This window comes from Eupeodes corollae, chromosome 1 (assembly GCF_945859685.1).
Source record: "Eupeodes corollae chromosome 1, idEupCoro1.1, whole genome shotgun sequence".
Classification (NCBI taxonomy): Eukaryota; Metazoa; Arthropoda; class Insecta; order Diptera; family Syrphidae; genus Eupeodes; species Eupeodes corollae.
In genome coordinates this window covers 251,692,318-251,708,019 of record NC_079147.1, presented here as the reverse complement: position 1 = coordinate 251,708,019, position 15,702 = coordinate 251,692,318, and the positions used below count along the sequence as shown (strand labels likewise).

Sequence of the window (15,702 nt, the reverse complement as noted above, 5' to 3'; positions counted from 1 at the left end):
ATTCAATGACATGTAATTTTGATTTTGATCGGATTTTTGTTGTTGTTGTTATTTTCAATTTTCAAATAGGTAAACTGTTAGATATTTGACCAAGATGAATGTGGGTATGAAAAATGTCATCAATCAATGTACTCTCGTACCTTTTATAGAATGTAGGCATGAAGGTACAAGCATACATACATTTTTTGTTATTAGAAACTTAGAGCCTTTAGGATATCACATACAAATATATTTGGTGTGTATGTTTGTCACTTGAATTTGAATACCTTAGCGCAGCTACTGTCCATTGAACATTGACCATAAATCATTTGAACTTTAAGAAAATATTCAACAATGTTGACCACAATTGTTTTTTTTTCATGTGTTGGTTTTAATCAAATCTATTATTTAATAAATTCTTTTTCACCAAAAGAAATTGATTGCATATGAAACATTGTGTTTTGTTATTTCAGCAATTGATGAGGAATATGAAGTGTTATTAGCAAAAATATAATGTTTTTTAAATGAAGTTTAAATAGTAAATAATTAAAACAGATAAACCGATTTAAAAATTATAGTTTTATAATGCAGTCGAATAACTTACTTTACACTTTCGATGGCTCTTTCTTCAGCCCTGAAGTAGAATCGCTGCTTTTAGCATGTCTCAGGAAAATGGTATGAAGTTCTTGGAAAAAGTTTAAAAGTACAAATTGCTTCTAAAAATAATTTGAAAGCTTGATGACAGTAAAAATTAAATCAAATTAAAGCTACTGACGCACAACTTTGATTCATAATCAAAGAGTTATGAAAGATTGCAATTAAAAGTGTTTTTTTCCTTAGGGAAATGTTACTTAAAAATATGTATACATTTTCAGTGAACCTATTGGACATAAATTCTACTTCTCTTCTAAAAAAAAGTGGACTCCACAACCTCAGCCTACAGCTGAAATGACCAAACGCATATTAACTATTTAAAATATTGTTTCGACCATTCAATGCATACAAATGGTTAGTTTAGAAGAACTTAGAATTAATTTATAAATGTTAATTAGAAAACAATTAAATTTGACGTATACTAAGTTTAATTTGCTCTATAAATTTTGACTTGTAACATATACGCTTTATAATCCTTATCCCTGAGCAGACAAAGTATAAGCTCTACAATTGGGGTAATAAAAGGACACTGCCTCATAGGAAGAAATGCTCTGAGGCTATAGGGGTCTACACAAATTACTTCTGTATAACTTCTGCATAGACGAGGAGGAAGAGGAAATAGTCCAACACCTTCTATGTACATGTCCAGCACTCTCCATTAGAAGGAATAACTTTCTCGGTAATCCCTTCTTCGATAATACCAGTGAACTGGCAACGATTGACACAAAATGTCTCTCTAACTTTATTAAAAGTACAAAATGGTTTGTTTAAGTGCATTACTCTCCCATGAGTAACCTCATTAGTGGTATCACAATGGACCCTTGAGGTCTAGGTGCGTCAATGACATCTAGACAGCCACTCCAACCTAACCTAACCTAACATATACGCATAGTCCAAAAAGCCTCCGTACAGCAGCCTAATTTAAGTGTTTTTTTTTTGAAAAAAAGTACTAGAAATAAAATTAAAAAAAAAAAAACAAAGTTGTTACTTTAAGAAAAAGTTACCAAATTTAAAAAAATTGTGATTGTGATTTTCAAAATTCTTGTTTTTAATACATTATTGTAATAAATATTTTATGTCAGAATCAACAAAAAGAAAGCTGCTGTATCGAAACTTTTTGGACTATGTGTAATGTTTTAACTATTGCATTTGTTGTTTTTAAGTATTGCATTTGTGAAAAATTTAGAGCTCAAGATCCTAATCAAAATTGACATTACGAAAAAAATGGGTCTGCCAACACCCCATACAGCAAAAACCTTTGGGTCAAGTTCAAACTTGGAAGTAAAGGTTTTGAGCCGATTCGCTTTAGGTGTTTTTTTCACCTTCTTTTTTTAAGACTAAAAATAAAAAATTTAAATTTCGAATTTTCTCAAAAACGAACATACAATGTTTTTTTATTTTTTCTCTAATAACAATACATTTTTACATTGCTCCAAAAGGATACCCCCGGTAGAACCGTTATTTTGTTCTTAAACTTTCTCAGAACCTCAAGAATCGATTTTTATACAGTTTTCTATGCACAACCTAGCAGTAGTCCCAATAATATTTAATGATCAAAAATGTCGAACGTTAGTTTTTGGATTAAAAAAAAGTATTATTATGTATTTGATATCCCAAAAACGGGCGATTGTTTTTTAAGAAAAGAAAATGTTAAATGTTTATTAATCAGACTAAAATTAAAAAATTGTATGTATACAAAATTATTATAAAAAAACATACTAACGATTTTCAAACAAAAAAAAATAAAAATTAAGTTTGTTTACACGTACATATGTATATTTAAAAACTACTAAAATATTATTCAAAAGACTTTAAATTTTTGTTTCCTTAGATTAATTTCATTTGACTGATTTTGGAATATCAAATAAATTTCATTCTGATTCAAATGGCCGAAAATTAAAACTTAAGTTCATTAGGAAACTTTGTTTTGAACAGATTTTATGTGATTTATTTTAAAAGTCGTATAAAACGTATGACTGGCGACAAGAAATAAGAAGTTGAAATAAATAAAAAAGATTATTTAGAACATTATCTTGAAATACATACATATGCACATAGTCAATATAGTTAATATAAACTTTAATGAAATAAGTTCTAAGTTCTCAAATAAACATTTGGCAGAAAAAAGTGATTAATTTTGCAATTTCTGAAATCTAATTTTAATCAACTTACCTCAGTTGACGTTTTTGGAAGTGCAAAAGGAAATGTTTTATTATTATCAAAAATGTACTATGTTGCTTTACTTGTTAAATTAGGTACAATAAGCATACTAAATTCGCTCAAGAACAGTCCAGTCCAAGTAAAGGGTTTTTCAATAAGGTCGGGTAGATATTGAAATGGATTAAAACAAAGTGTGTGTGAGGTATTAACAACATTATTTTTTTTATTTGAAAGGTATGTATGGCATTATGTGTGGAATATGACATACTTCAAATGCCCCCCTGAGCTTCATACGGTTGCAAAGATCCTAGTGCTCCAATTTTGAATGGCTCTTCCGCATAGATACGCCTGAATTTGAGCGATGGCCTGTGTATGTTCACCTTTAAAGCATCGGTCGATTGCAGTTTATTTGCTTCAAGAAACCCCACACAAAAGAGTCTAGTCGCATGACCTTGGTGGTCAATTCACATCACCCCTGCGAGAGATAACCTTACCATCAAATCGTTCATGCAAAATGTCAATTGTGGCGTTTGCTGTATGGCACGTAGTGCCGCTCCACCGTCCTGCCACATGTCATCTAGGTCTATATGGCTCATTTTGGGCCATAAGAAATTAGTTTTTATCGTTATGTAGCTTTCGTTCGGCCCAAAATCCACACCAAACGGTAACATTTTGAGGATGCATTATCACCTGGAGAACCTCGCGTGGGTTGGTGTCGTCCCATATAAGCCAATTTTGCTTGTTAACACAGTAACTCATCCAAGAATGCGCCTCGTCACTAAACATTATTTTTTTGGAAGTATTGGGGTCCTCCGACGCAATATTCGCCAAGTTGAAGACTGCGAAGTCTGTCGGGTTCTTGTACACGGCGAGGAATAGACTGCCTCGGGTTTTGTTCAACAGCTTCACGGATCGCGGCGATGTTCTCGGCTGGTCTTCCGTTCCTTTAACTTACGAGAGTTGGCTGATTGTTTACTGAACCAGTCGTCTTAAATTTGGCCACCAAACGTTGAAGAGTTGACTGTGAAGGGCCACCACGTCTACCGTAAAATGGGCGTAATGCGTTCAACGTTTGCGTTAAGAAACACTTATTTTGATAATAAAGTTTTATTTTTTTAAATCGCTGTTCAAACGATTTGGCATAAACAACTAAATAGTAAACAAAAGATTTGACAGATGTCACCAAAACAAAATTTAGAAAGGAGGTGGTGCATTTGTTTAGCAAAAGTCCTTACAATTAAGGAATTACATAACACTTTAATAGACCAAATTCAAAACCAACTTCAATTTTTGAGTCCATCAAAAATAATTAGAATCAGTTCAGAAATACAATTGAAGCACGAGGTCAGGCCTGAAACAATACAACTTCTGTGTCAACATGTTAGCTATTGTAGTGCTACTAAACGGCATACGAACAATTTAAGAAAATTATCTGCTAGCCCTGATAATGAAAATTCTTATACAAATCGACTTTGGGGTTGTCTAAACTGGGTATAAAGATTTATTTAATTTGTTTTCTCTTTAATTTTAAATATGGTCGATAGGTGCGGAATTTGAAATTTATATCTACCATTCAAGATTAATTCACAATTATATGCCTACATTTGTTTTTTGGAATTTATTTCGAATACATCTTTAGTGACTTACCAACATCTTCGCCATATTTATTAAATAAACGTCTAACAAGATCCAAAAAGTTGAACACATTAAATTTTTTTAATAAACCAATTGTACATTTATAAAGATTTAATACTTGAACTAAATTTCAAATGCGTTTTTCTTTGTTTTGACTCTCGACTGTTATGATATTTTTGATAACTTCGTAATTCACTGGTTGCTAATTTTTATCAATATTTTATTATTAAAACCTAGGCTACAAATCACAATCAAATGTAAACCGTTTCTAAGCGAAAATTCAAAAAGCTAACTAGAAGTCATTTTATAGTTTTCATTATTACTTGAGTACCATATTGTGAAACAAAAAAAATAAATTTTAATGAAATCTCCATAAAAATATCATTTTAGAAATGTGCAATACAAAAGTTTGAAGGAAAAATAACTTTAAAAATTCAAAAAAAGTTGTAAAAAGTTGGACCTACAAAAAATTCTATTTATTCTATTTGTAAATTGTTTGCATTTCATTAAAGATTTTGTAACTAAATTTTAAATAAAATAAAAACATATCTTCATTAACGAATTTTGAAAAACACTTTTATGTCATGCCATATGCTTTAAATCTAAGAACTTATACTTTATTCATTTTAAACATGAAACTAGAAAAATGCTCTTCATTTTATAAAAAGTGTTTTAGCCGTTTTCAATTATGTCTCCATTTGAAAACCGACTCATTGTCTCTGTCAACTTGAGGCTATTTAGTGTTGAGTTACAAAATAAAAACAGGAGTTCTTTAATTTATAATATTTCTACCCTAGGCTTATCAACAAAATTTCTTAACTTATATAAGCTTCTTATAACCGATACCTCTGCTGCTGTATGGAATGGAAGTAGAATGTCTAATTTCTCCAATACAAGTGCTGGTGTTCCACAAGGTTGTGGATTAAGTCCATTAATGTTCATTAATGTATGCACTAATATTTATGACGGATCCAAAGATTTTCCTGGTGGTATTAAGGTTGGCGAAACATTAATAGAAATGCTACTATACGCGGATGACATTGTTATATTGGCTGATAATCTCATAGCCTTGGAGTTACAAATAAACAAGCTCAATCGTTTTTGTGGTTTATGAGATTTAAGTATAAATGTTGCAAAGTCGAAAATTATTGTTTTTAAAAATATTCATCGAAGAACAACTTCCCAAAAGAAATGCTTTTTGGAACGTGAACCAATAGGAATAGTAAATGAGTTCAAATACTTAGGTTTATTGATAACTCGTAATCTTATTTTTCGCACACATGTAAAAGAAAAATGCACTCCATCCAAAAAGGCAATACATTTTATGTCTTGTTATTTCTCCTGCAACAAGGATGTGGATGCAACTGCTAAATTAGAGTGTTTGATGCAACCATTAAAGCATGCCTGTGTTTGGCTTTCAAAACTTAGAAGAGTTTGAAGTAATTTAACGCTTATTTTTCAAGCGCATCTTTGAACTGGATAACTCAACACCTACATATGCAATCCACACTGAATCCGGTATGCCACAAGTATTTTTAAGGAATCCAAAATCAAATGCTAATTATATAATAAAAGCTTTGAAAAGTCCTGACTCAAATCTTCAAAACAGATATTAAAATATGCATTAAGACGTCAAATATCGCATTTCAATTAGAGAATGGTCTAGCTTTTAGACACAACGTAGTCTTCGACCTCAATAATACAGCCCATACCAATTGGCAGGACTTATTATAGCTAAAATAGATGATTTCCTGTATTTGCATAGAGCGCAACCATCGAGAACTAGGGTTATATATAAAGAATTAAAATTATTCGAAATTAATTTAACGAAAGACTCACTCTTAATCAAATTAGTGTTATCTTAAAAGCAAGGACTAAAATGCTTTGTTTAAATTGTAGACCTCATAGAACTGACCTTCGTTTGATATGTAGTTTGTTCAACCGCAATGAAACCGAAAATGTGTATCATTTTCTAGCTGTGTGCCCAATCTTACAAGAAATACGCAGACTTTACTTCTCAAAGAGTTTCCTTACATTTATAGATACAAAGAATCTTTTAAATGGTTGCTCAGGTTGGAACATTCTTTGTCTCTATGCGACTGAATTTTATTAAAAATATGATGATTAAAAAATGTAAATCTCTTTTTCTGTTAAAACATGTTCTTCATTTTTTTATCTTTTTTATTTATTTGAAACTTATTAAATCTGATATTTTAATTTAATACTTACAAATTTTACTTTAACTTTTTTTTTTATTTTTAACGAAAACTCGAAATAAGTCAATTAGGCAAACGACAAGTTTTTTGTCAAGCTTTACAATTCTTATATCAACAAAATAATAATATAAATAATAAAATCAATAATTTTTAAATTGAAATCACTTGAGCTCATTTCTCCTGCTCAACGTAAAATTCAATAAGATTAAATTTTTCAAAACAACATTAATATAATTTTTCTTAACCTGGAAAACTTACTTGTTCAACAAATTTTCCCAAAATACCTTCATAAGTATACACTCATACAAAACGCAAATCCCTTATCAAGGACGTTAAACTATAATCTCTCCTTCGACATCATTTGTCAGAATCAAAAGTGTCAGAATACTAAATTGGCCCAAAATTCTATCATAATGTGTGAAAACACGAAAGATCTGAGAGCACCGCCTTGTGGGACTCCCTATGGTGTTCAAAGCGGCCGCATCACATTAAGGGCCTTTGATGTGAGTGCGGCGCTTTTGTTTTGGTTGACATTTTCGGGCTGGCCCCGAAATTATGTTAAATGAGATGAATAAAAGAGAAAGAGAGAGAGAGAAAAATCCTACACACATTGATTTCGATTCATATTCTCATTCTCATCATCATCAGAATCATCGTCATCATGTGTGTGTGTCTTCTTCGTTGTGCCGCTGATGCTGTTATACTGGACTTGTTGTGCGGCCATTGTGTCTAGGTCGACTCGGGTTCGGGTTCTGGTTCGCTTCCAAAGATTTAATTTGCGTTGGTGGCTCTGATGGTCGGATGCTTCTCGATCGAGTTGAACGGATTTTTCATCTTTCTTTCTTTCCTTGGTTCTTTCTCTGTTTCTTTATTTTGCGCAATCATTCAACGGACAACGGATTCAACGGAGGTCCTTGCGAGAAGGAAGATAAAGAAATTAATGGTTTTTGATAAATCTCTTCTCCTCTCATTTTCAGGAGGTGTGAAATGATTTATACTAACAATACCGACTCTGACACTTTTGATCCGAACTGAAGAACATTTTCGAAAGAGATGGTTCAAGACCGAGCCCGAGCCATTTTGCGTGTGGTTCTTTTTTGTGTTTGTCTGCGGTGTCGGTTCCTTTCGAATTAAGGATATCATGTTTGGTCGTTTGATGGCATTGTATTCGCACCTGAATGGTAGAGAATGAGATTCGATTGCTGAATGCTGAAGTTGAATTGACCTGTTGTCAATTGTGTAATGGGGGCAGGATCACAACATTAAAGACGATTAAGTGCCATTTTGTCTGTTTGGCTTGGCGAATATACGAAACGTGAAAGTCGGTAGTCTTTCAAGTGCGGAATTCGTTGCTTTTTGTTTGGAAATAGTGGGTTTTGTTAAATTTGAGTTTGTTATGTAATATTGTCGATAATGGTTCTCACGAAGGTGGATCGATGTTTTCTTCTTTTTTTTATTTTCAGTGCAAATTATGAAAGATTAACTTTTGACAGGCGGTCGCAATTTTTAAGGCAGTTGATGCCTTGATGTGACACCTGTTATTGTTTTGCGGCTTGATTTTGTAAGTTGTTTTGACGTTGATCATAAGAAGCGTAATTTTTTTGAAAAATGATGGAACATTTTTGACAGTATAGAAGATTATACCACATCCAAACAAACTTGTTGGTCTAAATTAATTTGTGAAGTCATATCACTTTTTCATTTTCTAATGATCTTTTAATCTAAGTCTCGAGGTGTTGGAAATAATATAATTAATAGTCATCGCTCTAATAGTTGGTCCATTTTTGTTGTTTTGTTCCAATTTTTCACTGTCTAATAAATACCTGCCTAATACGACCATCACAATATATAAAATACCTATTCACCTGTGAACATAGCCACATTCATATATATAAACTTTATTAATGGTCAATCATTAATTTTTTGTTCGTATCAAATCTGGCAGCCATAATGAAAAATTTTATAACACTTTAAGAAGCCTTCGAGTTTAGATTAATATTATTTTGTTCTTTCTGAAGGTAACTTTTTGATATGGGATGTGTAACGACGACGGAAGTATAATCCCCCTGTTTTGTGTCTTAAGAACGTTATCATTAATTTGCTACATAAATTGATAGATTTGAATAACCTAGACACAATTGTTGTATTCGTCTCTAAAGACATTGAATAAAAGAAATGAGCTTTCTCAGATGTAGAAATACAATATTTTGCTATTAAAAAAATCATAAGAAATTTTTGAATATAATATTATTTAACAAAATTGCCTTGCGGGCATCAGTTATATAAGCGAGGGCTCTCCTCTTTCCCAGTCAGTTAATTGATTTATAACCAGCTTCTATTCTAAGAGCTTCTATTGGTGTCGTTCTTAACGCTCCTGTTGATGTTTTTTTAGTATTCATTTATGGCTATATTAATGCTATCCCAGTTTTTCTTCTTGGTAAACATAAAGTGTGCGAGTCCATGCTAGAGGGTTCCTTTAACTAGAGCTTTAGTTAGCGTTTCTAGATTAGGTCCAAGAGCATAGGGTTTTTAGAGCATTGTTTCCATTCTTCTGTTGGTTTATGAAATTTTTGACGATAGGACCCCAATTTCTGACTGCTACTGAAGGTTAATCGAAGCACTATAAGTGGATTCGAGGAGCATTTCTTTTTGTGCAACGGGAAGGGTCCATTTTTCGATGGTGGAATTGCTCCGGTTTTTTGGGCTAGTTATAGGTTTTAGAGGCTGTTTTAAAATGATTTTAAAATTGTATTAATTAATTAATATTTAATGGACCTTATGAAACTTCCATAAAATACTGTCTACATAAACGCTAACTAGATTTAGTTTGAACCTCGGTTGTTCGAGCTCTTTTATGAGTGCATATGCATTGTAAGGAAGAGCCATGTGGTGTTCCATTTCCAAGTTTTGATTTATTTGATGTAGAGACGTTTACCCGTGGCATGTTGGTTAGTGTGTTGGACTGTCTGCACCTTAAACTGAGCAGGCTTGGCATAAGCAAGCCATTGTTGTATATACTTTTTGATATGCTTAATGGTAGAAAGCTTGTTGTCAAAAGTGGCAATGTAACTTCTACCATTCTTAATTAAAAATGGTCTTCAACAGGGAGCAGTGAACTCGCTAACTCTCTTCAGCATTTACACCAGCGATCTGATAGGATGTCTTACAAAGGCAATTGCGTACCCATAAGGTTGAGGTTATTTGAATTCTTTTGCAGCGTAATTTCGACAAGATTCAGCGATATTGCTACGACTGGAAACTGGAAATAAATGTCCAGAAGTCGGAGACAATTCTGTTCCCCACTCCGTTGGCGGGGACCACGAGGGATACGTTCAAAAATTGGCGCAAGAAGGTCATCGTTGATCACGGGCAGCCATTAGCGAGCAAAAGTGTATTGAAGAACCTCGGTATCTGGTTAGATCAGTATTTATATTTCGACAGACATATAAATGCTGCTCTGACCAGGGCCAGAGGAGCCTTCGCTCTGACGAAACGGCAGTTTCACAGCAGTCAGCTTGCTCACAGAGTAAAGTGCTACATGGCCTCATACCGCCGATGATCGTTTATGGTTGTCCTGTGTGGTTCAACGTTGCTTCTTCCCAGGTGGAGAAGTTTCGGGTATTCGAGCGGCAGTGTTTACGACGCTGTACCGGCTTATATCGAACAGCTTATGTGCATTACTATTAAAACAAGGTCCTATATAACGGGGCTCGAATCAACAGAATTGACATTTTCGTGATAAAACTCGTTCGAGGTCACATTGCAAGAGCTATGTCTTCGACCAACAATTTAATTTTCGGGGCGTTCTATCCGAATGACGCATATTTTGAGAGTGCGCGCCTGAGTGGCTTCATTGCACCAGAGGCAGTCCTCTTTTAAGACAGATTTGGGCTGATACAGGATAGATTGGCAGTTCCGTTAATCTACCACGTCAGACGACGAACCGTGGATAGGCGACTCCCATTCAATCGGGACGTCATGGCACAAGGCGGAGCAGAGCTCCTTCGGTTCAATAGGGCTGTGTCCGAACGGGACCGAACTGATAAGGTGAAGCAGGAGAACCAGTTTTTGTGGCTTCAATCGGCACTTGATAGTGGGTAGTCGGAATGGGGTTTTAAGCCTTGGCCGTAAAATACTTGTTTTATAGATTTAGGGTTTAGTTTTAAGTAGAATAAGAAGAAAACATGGAATACAAAAAAAAATGCAACAAAATATGAAATACAAAAAATGTTAGATGGTTAAATTTGCTACTGTGGTTGTTCTAGTTATTAGTAGCTTATATATAGAATATGTAGGTTAAGTTAGCTTTAAGTTTTATATTAAGGACCTTATTTTAAGTAGTTTAAAGTAAAAGTAAAAATGATATTGATATTAGAAAAAATAAATAAAATGGAATTAAGTTAAATAAATCTTAGGGCCGAAAGGCATTGGCATTAAGTATTATTGGTTTACTTGGAGCAGTAATTAGTTGTAAGTTATGGTTAGGCTAGTTTTATGAATTTTCGTCTAACTTTAGGATAGTTCTTAGATTGAATTAATAAAAATGAATTTACAAAAACAAAAGTGCGTTGGACTGTCATGCCATCTAAAGTGCTACCTCTGGCGACATAGTACTCTCAAACAGGAATAGTTGAGAGTTGTAATTCACTAGGTCCTAGTTCTCAATAGACTGTTTTAGAAAGACGTTTACATTCACGGAAAAAGGTCTTCCAATTTCCCATTTATGAAATCAATCTATTAGATTAAAAGTTGTGACACGTTCAAAAGCAATTCCAAGGCCAGATGGCATCACTGCGCTGTATCTACAAAATGAAAGGTTATCTGCTGGTTTATGTTCCATTAAATTATTTAGTGATTGAACTCCTCTTTTTGGTCTAAAGTCATGTCTTTATTTATTGTACTAAACATTTTTGAAGGAATAGGTAGAAGAGATATCAAACGATATCCATCTACTATGGTGATAGTTCTTAGAAAGCTCTTAGACATCGGCTTTCTTTCAAAATCTAGCTTACTTCCAATCGTAAGGAAAGATACCAGTCCGAAGGATTTTACTGTACAGCATTTGTAAAGTCCATGTCAAACTCACGACTATCAAATTAGCACTTTATTTTCCGAAACTCAAAAAATTAAATGTGCAGTTAACTGTAGCTTTTTTTTGTAAATTAGTTGTGAACAAAAAAAATTTGTAGCTCGACGATTTTTAAAAAAAGTGGTAGTGCTAGGTTAATATCAAATTATTACTACACTTTTTGATTTTGTCAAAACTAGAAAATAATTCCAAAAATTATTTTTGCTTTGTTTTTTTTTTAAAGGATATGTAGTGCAAACTTGACACAGTGAGTCCAGGCATAAAACAAGGATATTCGAATCTGTAACGATGCAATTGATTGTAGCTTTTCTTTTTAAAACTAGTTGTGAAAAGAAAAAAAATCGATTTTTTTTTACTTTCATTTAAAAAAAAAAGAGGAGTGCGTGAAGTTAAAACCCCCTTTTTCGATTTTTCCATTTTAGAAAGTTGTTCCAGGTTGTTCCTATATTGTTTTCTAAAAATACCCAAAAATGGGAGTTTTAGACCCGAAGAACTGTTTTTGACCTAGCCCCCCATCTCCGAAAATCGATTTATTGGAAATTGTTCCAGGTTGTTCCAGTTGTTCTAAACATAGTTCCAAATCGTTGGACTTCTATGATCAAAACGTTGAGAGATATTTTAAGAGAATTTGAAAAAATTCTTTCTTTTTTAAAATACCAACTTTTTATATTTTTTTAGATTCTAAAAAGTAGTCTTACCATTGTTCCAAAAACTAAGAGTCGTGCTATGTACGAGTATATTTTAAAAGATATTGCCTCCGATTTTTTTTTCAAAAATGCAAAATACGTCTCCCCATTTTGTTTTCTTTTTTTAAAGCCTAAAACGTGAATAAGCACATGTACAGCAATCAAAATTTGGCTTAAAAATTCTTATTTACGCTGATGATTGAACTTTAAAAAATAATCTCGATATCTTTTAATCCTGTAAAATTAAAAAAAAATTAAAAGTCAAGCCATATTTGCCCCAGTTCTTGCCCAAACTTCACCCAAACCATAAGCAAATAAAGTTAAGGGCGTACAAAAACGAAAAAAAACTGGTAATTTCAAGCAGCCCCCTTTAAAAAAAATTAAACTAAAAAAAATTTTTGGAATTTTTTTCTTTCCGCAACTAATTTACAACAAATAATTGTCAACTAATTGCCTAACTAATTATTGTCAACTTAGTTTTAACAAAATCAAAACCTAGCACTACATATCACTTTTTTAAAAATCGTCGAGCTACAATTTTTTTGACCAAAACTAATTTAAAAAAATTTAGTGCTAACTTCACAGTCATAATATCAAAGTCGATTCCTGAGATAACATCTGCAAGTTGAATGCAAAGATTTTCATGAATAGGAAGTTATTTAAGTTAAAAGTGAATTTATTTCCAATAACGTTTTTAAGAAATGTTTTATCTTCGTTGTACTTTCCCAATGTTTATAAAAAGTGTTTTCTATTTTTTCTGAATAATTTTCTAAGCAACCGTTTAAATTAATATAAGTGAAAGTTTTAAGTGAAGTTCAAAGCTCTCAAAGAGTTTATTTCACTCCATAAGGTTTTTGCGTCAAGAGCTAGATCCATAGTATTTACAAAATTTTCTCACGATGATCTTCGTGCTTTATAGATTATAACTTTACCTTACTTTTTTTTAGGTAAAGTTTTTTGTTATACTAAGGATAATTTGTCCAGGAAACTAATGACTTTTATTTGCAAAGTTTAAATAAATTGAAAGATTTGAAGAAAAACGGTTGAATTTTTTAGAAGTTATGCACCCCCAAAAATCAAATAAAAATATGTTTTTGGGAGGTTAACTTGTTTGTATATTACGAAAAAAATGAAAGCTTAAGAGTGGTCTTCAAATGATCCCTTAAGTAAATGACTTTTTGATAAAGTATTGCTTCTTGACGTAGTACCCGTGGCATGATGGTTAGTGTGTTTTACTAGGTCCATATATACAAAATTAGTTATCATCGTTATGTGGCGCTCACTGTTGACGGTGACTATCGTCGTTTTCAAAAAAGTACGGCCTAATAACGCCACTTTAGATCTTGTACGGGTGTAGGCCGAGGACCCGACATAAAAATCGCGAAGTTAATGTCTGCAAAAGGCTGAATTCGTGTGTATACGGCGAGGAACAGACTCGTGTTCTACGTACACTTTCACTGACCGTGGCGATGTTCTTGGCCGATCTCGAGTTCCTTGGACGTTAGGGTGTACAATCAGCTGTTTACTGAACTGGTCGTGTCAAATTTAGCCAGCAAACCTTGAAGACTCGACTGTGAAGGGCCAGCACTTCTACCGTAAAATGGGCGGAATGCGCGCAAGGTTTGCGTTAACGAACACTAATTTTGATTACAAAGTTGTATCATTTGAACGTGCTATTAAATCGTGTTACTTGCCATGATGATTTAGCATAAACAACTTTATAATAAAGAAAAGATTTGACAGATGTCACCAAAGCAAAATGGCCGCCACCATTTTTTAATCTGATTTCCCCGGAATAATACCGAAAATCAAGAACACCTAATTACTGCTCTTTTTATAGTTTACAGAGACGAATAGAGAAGTCCCTTTTTTATTACAACACTTTTTATGACTTATTTTTGTAACGAAGCCCTTCCCGTCAATTTATCGTAAGCGTCAAAATAAATTTTATCGTAGACGACAAATAAAAAGCTCACTGCTGGTCCTTGAAACAACTTGTACCCATAGTCAGTATAAGAAATTATTAATTATGCTTAAGTTAAGACATGACAATATCCTTCAGGGATCTATGTGTTACTGGCAAATTTTAATAATTAAGTTGTCTTTTTTATTGAAAATGTCGCTCACGATAAAATTTGGGAAAGGGATCGGTAAGTACTTAACTGTTTTTTTTTTAAACGACATTTGTTTAATTTTCGCGCTCCAAGTAAAATTCTACATTTTTGCTCAATTTTTGTTAATGTGTGGTTTTTGGTCTATTTTCTAAATTGCTTACTTTTCTTAAAATAAAAACATTCGTTACATCAATCGAGCATTATTTAGTTCCGCATCTTTACTCAAAAGCGGCCTTTTCAACGCACTTTTTCATCTTCTTGATCCTTGTAAGGATTTTGGATATGCGAAAAAAATTGGTCAATCCTACTCGAAATTCGACTTTCGTCAATAATTCACCAAACCGCTAACTTGTCAACATGTGTGGCATAATGAGTCCCCTAAAGATATGTTCAGCTCACGCATGAGTTCCGTTTTATTGTTTGACGCGCTAGGTGACACCCAATTAAATGCGGCGGCGCGGTATGACGATATAAAGAAGCAAACACTACACACACCGAACCGACAACAACATTATCGACATCGGCTCGATGGTGGCGGTCTTCTATCGATATGAGTAGTAACAAGATACTTAGTAAAGTTGATATAGCTAAAGTGGAAGTTGGTATAGTTTTGGGACCGACCTGCTACTTTATAGATACATGCTTGTAGAAGGCTAATATCTTTTTTATGACGTAACACCCATAATTTGGGATATGAGTCCATCAGCATCGCAGGAATTCCCATATCGCGATACGCAACAGCGGTCCCTTTGATCATCAAATCTCTGAATTAGATGCGGTCCTTATCGATTTATGTATGTGGTGTGGATTGAGCCAACTCACATCACCATCGAAGGGTTGTCCTCGTCGTCCGTACTGTTCTTCTTCTACGAGGTACCTTTAGGTTGTTGGCTTGGAATGATGACATATATGCACTATATGAATGAGGGGCAATATTCTTGGATGACGTGCCCGGTGGTCAAATTTGTTGGTAGCAGTGATATAACGATTGTTACTGCTCCTGACACTATGTTTCTTATTTCTTTGATGGGTCGGTGCATAATGTGAACAAAAAGAAATTAAAAAACTAGTATCGTGGGAGTCTCAACTGGAAATAGAGAAATCAGTTTTCCGTCGAGATTTTATGGGGGTCCCCCAGACTCAGAGGATCACTTTCATATGACTAAATT

At 33.5% G+C, this 15,702-nt stretch overlaps 1 protein-coding gene across 2 annotated transcripts in view; it reads left to right on the top strand.

Annotated features, from left to right (window-relative positions):
• Window positions 1-15,702, top strand: part of LOC129943157 (protein gooseberry-neuro) — a 61,509-nt gene that overhangs the window by 44,099 nt on the left and 1,708 nt on the right. The window lies entirely within an intron of this gene.